At 43.4% G+C, this 12,061-nt stretch overlaps 7 pseudogenes; all 7 read right to left on the bottom strand.

The window, feature by feature from the left end:
- Nucleotides 1-862: 862 nt before the first annotated feature.
- LOC130287746 (U2 spliceosomal RNA) lies at nt 863-1,126 on the bottom strand (annotated as a pseudogene).
- A 1,477-nt stretch (nt 1,127-2,603) lies between these two features.
- On the bottom strand, nt 2,604-2,867 carry LOC130288847 (U2 spliceosomal RNA; annotated as a pseudogene).
- A 1,463-nt stretch (nt 2,868-4,330) lies between these two features.
- LOC130288846 (U2 spliceosomal RNA) lies at nt 4,331-4,594 on the bottom strand (annotated as a pseudogene).
- A 1,479-nt stretch (nt 4,595-6,073) lies between these two features.
- LOC130288845 (U2 spliceosomal RNA) lies at nt 6,074-6,337 on the bottom strand (annotated as a pseudogene).
- A 1,458-nt stretch (nt 6,338-7,795) lies between these two features.
- On the bottom strand, nt 7,796-8,059 carry LOC130288844 (U2 spliceosomal RNA; annotated as a pseudogene).
- Nucleotides 8,060-9,534: 1,475 nt separating this feature from the next.
- Nucleotides 9,535-9,798, bottom strand: LOC130288843 (U2 spliceosomal RNA; annotated as a pseudogene).
- Nucleotides 9,799-11,275: 1,477 nt separating this feature from the next.
- LOC130288842 (U2 spliceosomal RNA) lies at nt 11,276-11,539 on the bottom strand (annotated as a pseudogene).
- Between the last annotated feature and the right edge of the window lie 522 nt (nt 11,540-12,061).

Raw genomic sequence — 12,061 nt, 5'->3', positions numbered from 1 at the left:
TGAATGGCATTTTAAAAGTGCTAAGGGTCCTGGTGCAATAATCCTCCCATGAGGATCAGCCTCAACGGCTTTGTAGATTGCACTCATGTCAGCAACTCCATATACATTTTTTTTTCTTCATGCTTCTTTCTTCATCCTTTTTTCTTTCTGTCATTCAGACTTTCATTCATTCGATCTCTCTCACTCACTTGCTTTAACTCATTTGTTCTCACTCACTCACTCACTCAATCACTCACTCACTCATTCACTCTCACTCACTCTCACTCTCTCACTCACTCGCTCACTAAGTCAGTCTCTCTCTCTCTCTCTCTTTTTCTTTTTATATATATTTTTTTCCGTCTTCTTCTTCTTCTTCTTCTTCTTCTTCTTCAGACCCTGTCATAGCACTAATGCCTTTCCAATACCACCAGCAGATGGAGACACTCCATTGCAACATTGGTTGTGAGCAGCAGTTTCTAAAAACAAATGCCTCATGGCGGATTTCCCATCCATCAATGGATGGTAAATTTTGTTTTTATCATTCACTGACCACAGATACCAATGCATGGTCAAGCAACAGCAATGACACACCCTTGTGTATAGGCATGAGACCCTCACGTCATTTAACAGGATTCAGCACCACCCACAAGACAGCTACCTGTCATGTCATGTCAAACCTGCACAGGTGTGCTAGATTATTATTATTTAGTTTTATTTTATTTTTTTACACCAATCAGTGTGCAAACATGGTCATTAAAACGCTAAATGAATAGACGTTCATAAACCAGTCAGTGCAACTCATCATTTTGGTCTCCAATTCTCAAACTCAAATTCTCACCCACGGAGGATTAAATGAGAATCTTTCTTGTTTAACACTGGAATGGGGTGGTGCACTGTTCACTACCCGAATATACTGCCACATCGGGTCAATGCATAGGGCGACAGAAGCAAGCTTCCAAATCAGCTCCCTTTCTCAAAAATCCATTTAATTTATGGTCCCCAGATAGGGAACGTATGTATCAGTATGTGCTCACAAGTCACCCAAGTGCAAGTATTCACACAAAAAAAAACGTGCCTCAGGATGCGATCTGTCACAAGATCCTTTCTTTTTTTACACTTGATCTAAGCCAAAAGGCCTAGAGGGGATAACCGGGAAAGGGGTGGACCCAACCATGTCCCCTTCATGAGCACTCACATTACTCATAGGAATGGAAGGAAGGCTGGCAGCCAACCAGCCTCCCATACACTCTCTGGGTGGGTGGCAGTCAGCCACCCATACATACATACAGCACAGGCTAAACCCACATCATCACTTAAAAAAAGGACAGGCGACCATTGCACTCTGATGGAGCATTTAGCAATGCAATCCATAGCCTGGCTTTTGCCTGAACCCCCATCACTCCTCCTCTTGCATATAAGACAATATTTCAGATCTGCATATGAAAACAACACGCCTACCTTTGTTGCACATAGCTGCCTGCCTGTCTCTAGTTACCCCACTGGCTGTAGCTGCGTCCCTTCCGACATGGAATAACACCAACTGTAACGATAAACTGAAAATTAACAGTATAAACCTGCATCATTTTGGACTCTGGTATTTGCTGAATCCGGGTGACCTGACAATCGATGGTGGTGCCGCTGGTGATTCTGGCCTTCTTGGAATCTGTTGGGCCTATGTGTTAGCTCACACATCACTTGGGTATCCATGGTAACTACCACAACATGGTCATCTGCAGTTTACATCTAGCCCGTGGCATTGAATGGCATTTTAAAAGTGCTAAGGGTCCTGGTGCAATAATCCTCCCATGAGGATCAGCCTCAACGGCTTTGTAGATTGCACTCATGTCAGCAACTCCATATACATTTTTTTTTCTTCATGCTTCTTTCTTCATCCTTTTTTCTTTCTGTCATTCAGACTTTCATTCATTCGATCTCTCTCACTCACTTGCTTTAACTCATTTGTTCTCACTCACTCACTCACTCAATCACTCACTCACTCATTCACTCTCACTCACTCTCACTCTCTCACTCACTCGCTCACTAAGTCAGTCTCTCTCTCTCTCTCTCTCTTTTTCTTTTTATATATATTTTTTTCCGTCTTCTTCTTCTTCTTCTTCTTCTTCTTCTTCTTCAGACCCTGTCATAGCACTAATGCCTTTCCAATACCACCAGCAGATGGAGACACTCCATTGCAACATTGGTTGTGAGCAGCAGTTTCTAAAAACAAATGCCTCATGGCGGATTTCCCATCCATCAATGGATGGTAAATTTTGTTTTTATCATTCACTGACCACAGATACCAATGCATGGTCAAGCAACAGCAATGACACACCCTTGTGTATAGGCATGAGACCCTCACGTCATTTAACAGGATTCAGCACCACCCACAAGACAGCTACCTGTCATGTCATGTCAAACCTGCACAGGTGTGCTAGATTATTATTATTTAGTTTTATTTTATTTTTTTACACCAATCAGTGTGCAAACATGGTCATTAAAACGCTAAATGAATAGACGTTCATAAACCAGTCAGTGCAACTCATCATTTTGGTCTCCAATTCTCAAACTCAAATTCTCACCCACGGAGGATTAAATGAGAATCTTTCTTGTTTAACACTGGAATGGGGTGGTGCACTGTTCACTACCCGAATATACTGCCACATCGGGTCAATGCATAGGGCGACAGAAGCAAGCTTCCAAATCAGCTCCCTTTCTCAAAAATCCATTTAATTTATGGTCCCCAGATAGGGAACGTATGTATCAGTATGTGCTCACAAGTCACCCAAGTGCAAGTATTCACACAAAAAAAAACGTGCCTCAGGATGCGATCTGTCGCAAGATCCTTTCTTTTTTTACACTTGATCTAAGCCAAAAGGCCTAGAGGGGATAACCGGGAAAGGGGTGGACCCAACCATGTCCCCTTCATGAGCACTCACATTACTCATAGGAATGGAAGGAAGGCTGGCAGCCAACCAGCCTCCCATACACTCTCTGGGTGGGTGGCAGTCAGCCACCCATACATACATACAGCACAGGCTAAACCCACATCATCACTTAAAAAAAGGACAGGCGACCATTGCACTCTGATGGAGCATTTAGCAATGCAATCCATAGCCTGGCTTTTGCCTGAACCCCCATCACTCCTCCTCTTGCATATAAGACAATATTTCAGATCTGCATATGAAAACAACACGCCTACCTTTGTTGCACATAGCTGCCTGCCTGTCTCTAGTTACCCCACTGGCTGTAGCTGCGTCCCTTCCGACATGGAATAACACCAACTGTAACGATAAACTGAAAATTAACAGTATAAACCTGCATCATTTTGGACTCTGGTATTTGCTGAATCCGGGTGACCTGACAATCGATGGTGGTGCCGCTGGTGATTCTGGCCTTCTTGGAATCTGTTGGGCCTATGTGTTAGCTCACACATCACTTGGGTATCCATGGTAACTACCACAACATGGTCATCTGCAGTTTACATCTAGCCCGTGGCATTGAATGGCATTTTAAAAGTGCTAAGGGTCCTGGTGCAATAATCCTCCCATGAGGATCAGCCTCAACGGCTTTGTAGATTGCACTCATGTCAGCAACTCCATATACATTTTTTTTTCTTCATGCTTCTTTCTTCATCCTTTTTTCTTTCTGTCATTCAGACTTTCATTCATTCGATCTCTCTCACTCACTTGCTTTAACTCATTTGTTCTCACTCACTCACTCACTCACTCAATCACTCACTCACTCATTCACTCTCACTCACTCTCACTCTCTCACTCACTCGCTCACTAAGTCAGTCTCTCTCTCTCTCTCTCTCTTTTTCTTTTTATATATATTTTTTTCCGTCTTCTTCTTCTTCTTCAGACCCTGTCATAGCACTAATGCCTTTCCAATACCACCAGCAGATGGAGACACTCCATTGCAACATTGGTTGTGAGCAGCAGTTTCTAAAAACAAATGCCTCATGGCGGATTTCCCATCCATCAATGGATGGTAAATTTTGTTTTTATCATTCACTGACCACAGATACCAATGCATGGTCAAGCAACAGCAATGACACACCCTTGTGTATAGGCATGAGACCCTCACGTCATTTAACAGGATTCAGCACCACCCACAAGACAGCTACCTGTCATGTCATGTCAAACCTGCACAGGTGTGCTAGATTATTATTATTTAGTTTTATTTTATTTTTTTACACCAATCAGTGTGCAAACATGGTCATTAAAACGCTAAATGAATAGACGTTCATAAACCAGTCAGTGCAACTCATCATTTTGGTCTCCAATTCTCAAACTCAAATTCTCACCCACGGAGGATTAAATGAGAATCTTTCTTGTTTAACACTGGAATGGGGTGGTGCACTGTTCACTACCCGAATATACTGCCACATCGGGTCAATGCATAGGGCGACAGAAGCAAGCTTCCAAATCAGCTCCCTTTCTCAAAAATCCATTTAATTTATGGTCCCCAGATAGGGAACGTATGTATCAGTATGTGCTCACAAGTCACCCAAGTGCAAGTATTCACACAAAAAAAAACGTGCCTCAGGATGCGATCTGTCGCAAGATCCTTTCTTTTTTTACACTTGATCTAAGCCAAAAGGCCTAGAGGGGATAACCGGGAAAGGGGTGGACCCAACCATGTCCCCTTCATGAGCACTCACATTACTCATAGGAATGGAAGGAAGGCTGGCAGCCAACCAGCCTCCCATACACTCTCTGGGTGGGTGGCAGTCAGCCACCCATACATACATACAGCACAGGCTAAACCCACATCATCACTTAAAAAAAGGACAGGCGACCATTGCACTCTGATGGAGCATTTAGCAATGCAATCCATAGCCTGGCTTTTGCCTGAACCCCCATCACTCCTCCTCTTGCATATAAGACAATATTTCAGATCTGCATATGAAAACAACACGCCTACCTTTGTTGCACATAGCTGCCTGCCTGTCTCTAGTTACCCCACTGGCTGTAGCTGCGTCCCTTCCGACATGGAATAACACCAACTGTAACGATAAACTGAAAATTAACAGTATAAACCTGCATCATTTTGGACTCTGGTATTTGCTGAATCCGGGTGACCTGACAATCGATGGTGGTGCCGCTGGTGATTCTGGCCTTCTTGGAATCTGTTGGGCCTATGTGTTAGCTCACACATCACTTGGGTATCCATGGTAACTACCACAACATGGTCATCTGCAGTTTACATCTAGCCCGTGGCATTGAATGGCATTTTAAAAGTGCTAAGGGTCCTGGTGCAATAATCCTCCCATGAGGATCAGCCTCAACGGCTTTGTAGATTGCACTCATGTCAGCAACTCCATATACATTTTTTTTTCTTCATGCTTCTTTCTTCATCCTTTTTTCTTTCTGTCATTCAGACTTTCATTCATTCGATCTCTCTCACTCACTTGCTTTAACTCATTTGTTCTCACTCACTCACTCACTCACTCAATCACTCACTCACTCATTCATTCACTCTCACTCACTCTCACTCTCTCACTCACTCGCTCACTAAGTCAGTCTCTCTCTCTCTCTCTCTCTTTTTCTTTCTATATATATTTTTTTCCGTCTTCTTCTTCTTCTTCTTCTTCTTCTTCAGACCCTGTCATAGCACTAATGCCTTTCCAATACCACCAGCAGATGGAGACACTCCATTGCAACATTGGTTGTGAGCAGCAGTTTCTAAAAACAAATGCCTCATGGCGGATTTCCCATCCATCAATGGATGGTAAATTTTGTTTTTATCATTCACTGACCACAGATACCAATGCATGGTCAAGCAACAGCAATGACACACCCTTGTGTATAGGCATGAGACCCTCACGTCATTTAACAGGATTCAGCACCACCCACAAGACAGCTACCTGTCATGTCATGTCAAACCTGCACAGGTGTGCTAGATTATTATTATTTAGTTTTATTTTATTTTTTTACACCAATCAGTGTGCAAACATGGTCATTAAAACGCTAAATGAATAGACGTTCATAAACCAGTCAGTGCAACTCATCATTTTGGTCTCCAATTCTCAAACTCAAATTCTCACCCACGGAGGATTAAATGAGAATCTTTCTTGTTTAACACTGGAATGGGGTGGTGCACTGTTCACTACCCGAATATACTGCCACATCGGGTCAATGCATAGGGCGACAGAAGCAAGCTTCCAAATCAGCTCCCTTTCTCAAAAATCCATTTAATTTATGGTCCCCAGATAGGGAACGTATGTATCAGTATGTGCTCACAAGTCACCCAAGTGCAAGTATTCACACAAAAAAAAACGTGCCTCAGGATGCGATCTGTCGCAAGATCCTTTCTTTTTTTACACTTGATCTAAGCCAAAAGGCCTAGAGGGGATAACCGGGAAAAGGGTGGACCCAACCATGTCCCCTTCATGAGCACTCACATTACTCATAGGAATGGAAGGAAGGCTGGCAGCCAACCAGCCTCCCATACACTCTCTGGGTGGGTGGCAGTCAGCCACCCATACATACATACAGCACAGGCTAAACCCACATCATCACTTAAAAAAAGGACAGGCGACCATTGCACTCTGATGGAGCATTTAGCAATGCAATCCATAGCCTGGCTTTTGCCTGAACCCCCATCACTCCTCCTCTTGCATATAAGACAATATTTCAGATCTGCATATGAAAACAACACGCCTACCTTTGTTGCACATAGCTGCCTGCCTGTCTCTAGTTACCCCACTGGCTGTAGCTGCGTCCCTTCCGACATGGAATAACACCAACTGTAACGATAAACTGAAAATTAACAGTATAAACCTGCATCATTTTGGACTCTGGTATTTGCTGAATCCGGGTGACCTGACAATCGATGGTGGTGCCGCTGGTGATTCTGGCCTTCTTGGAATCTGTTGGGCCTATGTGTTAGCTCACACATCACTTGGGTATCCATGGTAACTACCACAACATGGTCATCTGCAGTTTACATCTAGCCCGTGGCATTGAATGGCATTTTAAAAGTGCTAAGGGTCCTGGTGCAATAATCCTCCCATGAGGATCAGCCTCAACGGCTTTGTAGATTGCACTCATGTCAGCAACTCCATATACATTTTTTTTTCTTCATGCTTCTTTCTTCATCCTTTTTTCTTTCTGTCATTCAGACTTTCATTCATTCGATCTCTCTCACTCACTTGCTTTAACTCATTTGTTCTCACTCACTCACTCACTCAATCACTCACTCACTCATTCACTCTCACTCACTCTCACTCTCTCACTCACTCGCTCACTAAGTCAGTCTCTCTCTCTCTCTCTTTTTCTTTTTATATATATTTTTTTCCGTCTTCTTCTTCTTCTTCTTCAGACCCTGTCATAGCACTAATGCCTTTCCAATACCACCAGCAGATGGAGACACTCCATTGCAACATTGGTTGTGAGCAGCAGTTTCTAAAAACAAATGCCTCATGGCGGATTTCCCATCCATCAATGGATGGTAAATTTTGTTTTTATCATTCACTGACCACAGATACCAATGCATGGTCAAGCAACAGCAATGACACACCCTTGTGTATAGGCATGAGACCCTCACGTCATTTAACAGGATTCAGCACCACCCACAAGACAGCTACCTGTCATGTCATGTCAAACCTGCACAGGTGTGCTAGATTATTATTATTTAGTTTTATTTTATTTTTTTACACCAATCAGTGTGCAAACATGGTCATTAAAACGCTAAATGAATAGACGTTCATAAACCAGTCAGTGCAACTCATCATTTTGGTCTCCAATTCTCAAACTCAAATTCTCACCCACGGAGGATTAAATGAGAATCTTTCTTGTTTAACACTGGAATGGGGTGGTGCACTGTTCACTACCCGAATATACTGCCACATCGGGTCAATGCATAGGGCGACAGAAGCAAGCTTCCAAATCAGCTCCCTTTCTCAAAAATCCATTTAATTTATGGTCCCCAGATAGGGAACGTATGTATCAGTATGTGCTCACAAGTCACCCAAGTGCAAGTATTCACACAAAAAAAAACGTGCCTCAGGATGCGATCTGTCGCAAGATCCTTTCTTTTTTTACACTTGATCTAAGCCAAAAGGCCTAGAGGGGATAACCGGGAAAGGGGTGGACCCAACCATGTCCCCTTCATGAGCACTCACATTACTCATAGGAATGGAAGGAAGGCTGGCAGCCAACCAGCCTCCCATACACTCTCTGGGTGGGTGGCAGTCAGCCACCCATACATACATACAGCACAGGCTAAACCCACATCATCACTTAAAAAAAGGACAGGCGACCATTGCACTCTGATGGAGCATTTAGCAATGCAATCCATAGCCTGGCTTTTGCCTGAACCCCCATCACTCCTCCTCTTGCATATAAGACAATATTTCAGATCTGCATATGAAAACAACACGCCTACCTTTGTTGCACATAGCTGCCTGCCTGTCTCTAGTTACCCCACTGGCTGTAGCTGCGTCCCTTCCGACATGGAATAACACCAACTGTAACGATAAACTGAAAATTAAGAGTATAAACCTGCATCATTTTGGACTCTGGTATTTGCTGAATCCGGGTGACCTGACAATCGATGGTGGTGCCGCTGGTGATTCTGGCCTTCTTGGAATCTGTTGGGCCTATGTGTTAGCTCACACATCACTTGGGTATCCATGGTAACTACCACAACATGGTCATCTGCAGTTTACATCTAGCCCGTGGCATTGAATGGCATTTTAAAAGTGCTAAGGGTCCTGGTGCAATAATCCTCCCATGAGGATCAGCCTCAACGGCTTTGTAGATTGCACTCATGTCAGCAACTCCATATACATTTTTTTTTCTTCATGCTTCTTTCTTCATCCTTTTTTCTTTCTGTCATTCAGACTTTCATTCATTCGATCTCTCTCACTCACTTGCTTTAACTCATTTGTTCTCACTCACTCACTCACTCACTCAATCACTCACTCACTCATTCACTCTCACTCACTCTCACTCTCTCACTCACTCGCTCACTAAGTCAGTCTCTCTCTCTCTCTCTCTCTTTTTCTTTTTATATATATTTTTTTCCGTCTTCTTCTTCTTCTTCTTCTTCTTCTTCAGACCCTGTCATAGCACTAATGCCTTTCCAATACCACCAGCAGATGGAGACACTCCATTGCAACATTGGTTGTGAGCAGCAGTTTCTAAAAACAAATGCCTCATGGCGGATTTCCCATCCATCAATGGATGGTAAATTTTGTTTTTATCATTCACTGACCACAGATACCAATGCATGGTCAAGCAACAGCAATGACACACCCTTGTGTATAGGCATGAGACCCTCACGTCATTTAACAGGATTCAGCACCACCCACAAGACAGCTACCTGTCATGTCATGTCAAACCTGCACAGGTGTGCTAGATTATTATTATTTAGTTTTATTTTATTTTTTTACACCAATCAGTGTGCAAACATGGTCATTAAAACGCTAAATGAATAGACGTTCATAAACCAGTCAGTGCAACTCATCATTTTGGTCTCCAATTCTCAAACTCAAATTCTCACCCACGGAGGATTAAATGAGAATCTTTCTTGTTTAACACTGGAATGGGGTGGTGCACTGTTCACTACCCGAATATACTGCCACATCGGGTCAATGCATAGGGCGACAGAAGCAAGCTTCCAAATCAGCTCCCTTTCTCAAAAATCCATTTAATTTATGGTCCCCAGATAGGGAACGTATGTATCAGTATGTGCTCACAAGTCACCCAAGTGCAAGTATTCACACAAAAAAAAACGTGCCTCAGGATGCGATCTGTCGCAAGATCCTTTCTTTTTTTACACTTGATCTAAGCCAAAAGGCCTAGAGGGGATAACCGGGAAAGGGGTGGACCCAACCATGTCCCCTTCATGAGCACTCACATTACTCATAGGAATGGAAGGAAGGCTGGCAGCCAACCAGCCTCCCATACACTCTCTGGGTGGGTGGCAGTCAGCCACCCATACATACATACAGCACAGGCTAAACCCACATCATCACTTAAAAAAAGGACAGGCGACCATTGCACTCTGATGGAGCATTTAGCAATGCAATCCATAGCCTGGCTTTTGCCTGAACCCCCATCACTCCTCCTCTTGCATATAAGACAATATTTCAGATCTGCATATGAAAACAACACGCCTACCTTTGTTGCACATAGCTGCCTGCCTGTCTCTAGTTACCCCACTGGCTGTAGCTGCGTCCCTTCCGACATGGAATAACACCAACTGTAACGATAAACTGAAAATTAACAGTATAAACCTGCATCATTTTGGACTCTGGTATTTGCTGAATCCGGGTGACCTGACAATCGATGGTGGTGCCGCTGGTGATTCTGGCCTTCTTGGAATCTGTTGGGCCTATGTGTTAGCTCACACATCACTTGGGTATCCATGGTAACTACCACAACATGGTCATCTGCAGTTTACATCTAGCCCGTGGCATTGAATGGCATTTTAAAAGTGCTAAGGGTCCTGGTGCAATAATCCTCCCATGAGGATCAGCCTCAACGGCTTTGTAGATTGCACTCATGTCAGCAACTCCATATACATTTTTTTTTCTTCATGCTTCTTTCTTCATCCTTTTTTCTTTCTGTCATTCAGACTTTCATTCATTCGATCTCTCTCACTCACTTGCTTTAACTCATTTGTTCTCACTCACTCACTCACTCAATCACTTACTCACTCATTCACTCTCACTCACTCTCACTCTCTCACTCACTCGCTCACTAAGTCAGTCTCTCTCTCTCTCTCTCTCTTTTTCTTTTTATATATATTTTTTTCCGTCTTCTTCTTCTTCTTCTTCTTCTTCTTCTTCTTCAGACCCTGTCATAGCACTAATGCCTTTCCAATACCACCAGCAGATGGAGACACTCCATTGCAACATTGGTTGTGAGCAGCAGTTTCTAAAAACAAATGCCTCATGGCGGATTTCCCATCCATCAATGGATGGTAAATTTTGTTTTTATCATTCACTGACCACAGATACCAATGCATGGTCAAGCAACAGCAATGACACACCCTTGTGTATAGGCATGAGACCCTCACGTCATTTAACAGGATTCAGCACCACCCACAAGACAGCTACCTGTCATGTCATGTCAAACCTGCACAGGTGTGCTAGATTATTATTATTTAGTTTTATTTTATTTTTTTACACCAATCAGTGTGCAAACATGGTCATTAAAACGCTAAATGAATAGACGTTCATAAACCAGTCAGTGCAACTCATCATTTTGGTCTCCAATTCTCAAACTCAAATTCTCACCCACGGAGGATTAAATGAGAATCTTTCTTGTTTAACACTGGAATGGGGTGGTGCACTGTTCACTACCCGAATATACTGCCACATCGGGTCAATGCATAGGGCGACAGAAGCAAGCTTCCAAATCAGCTCCCTTTCTCAAAAATCCATTTAATTTATGGTCCCCAGATAGGGAACGTATGTATCAGTATGTGCTCACAAGTCACCCAAGTGCAAGTATTCACACAAAAAAAAACGTGCCTCAGGATGCGATCTGTCGCAAGATCCTTTCTTTTTTTACACTTGATCTAAGCCAAAAGGCCTAGAGGGGATAACCGGGAAAGGGGTGGACCCAACCATGTCCCCTTCATGAGCACTCACATTACTCATAGGAATGGAAGGAAGGCTGGCAGCCAACCAGCCTCCCATACACTCTCTGGGTGGGTGGCAGTCAGCCACCCATACATACATACAGCACAGGCTAAACCCACATCATCACTTAAAAAAAGGACAGGCGACCATTGCACTCTGATGGAGCATTTAGCAATGCAATCCATAGCCTGGCTTTTGCCTGAACCCCCATCACTCCTCCTCTTGCATATAAGACAATATTTCAGATCTGCATATGAAAACAACACGCCTACCTTTGTTGCACATAGCTGCCTGCCTGTCTCTAGTTACCCCACTGGCTGTAGCTGCGTCCCTTCCGACATGGAATAACACCAACTGTAACGATAAACTGAAAATTAACAGTATAAACCTGCATCATTTTGGACTCTGGTATTTGCTGAATCCGGGTGACCTGACAATCGATGGTGGTGCCGCTGGTGATTCTGGCCTTCTTGGAATCTGTTG

This window comes from Hyla sarda, chromosome 8 (genome assembly GCF_029499605.1).
Source record: "Hyla sarda isolate aHylSar1 chromosome 8, aHylSar1.hap1, whole genome shotgun sequence".
Taxonomy (NCBI): domain Eukaryota; kingdom Metazoa; phylum Chordata; class Amphibia; order Anura; family Hylidae; genus Hyla; species Hyla sarda.
The sequence above is the reverse complement of the archived record's forward strand: the minus strand, read 5'-3'. Positions and strand labels throughout refer to the sequence as shown.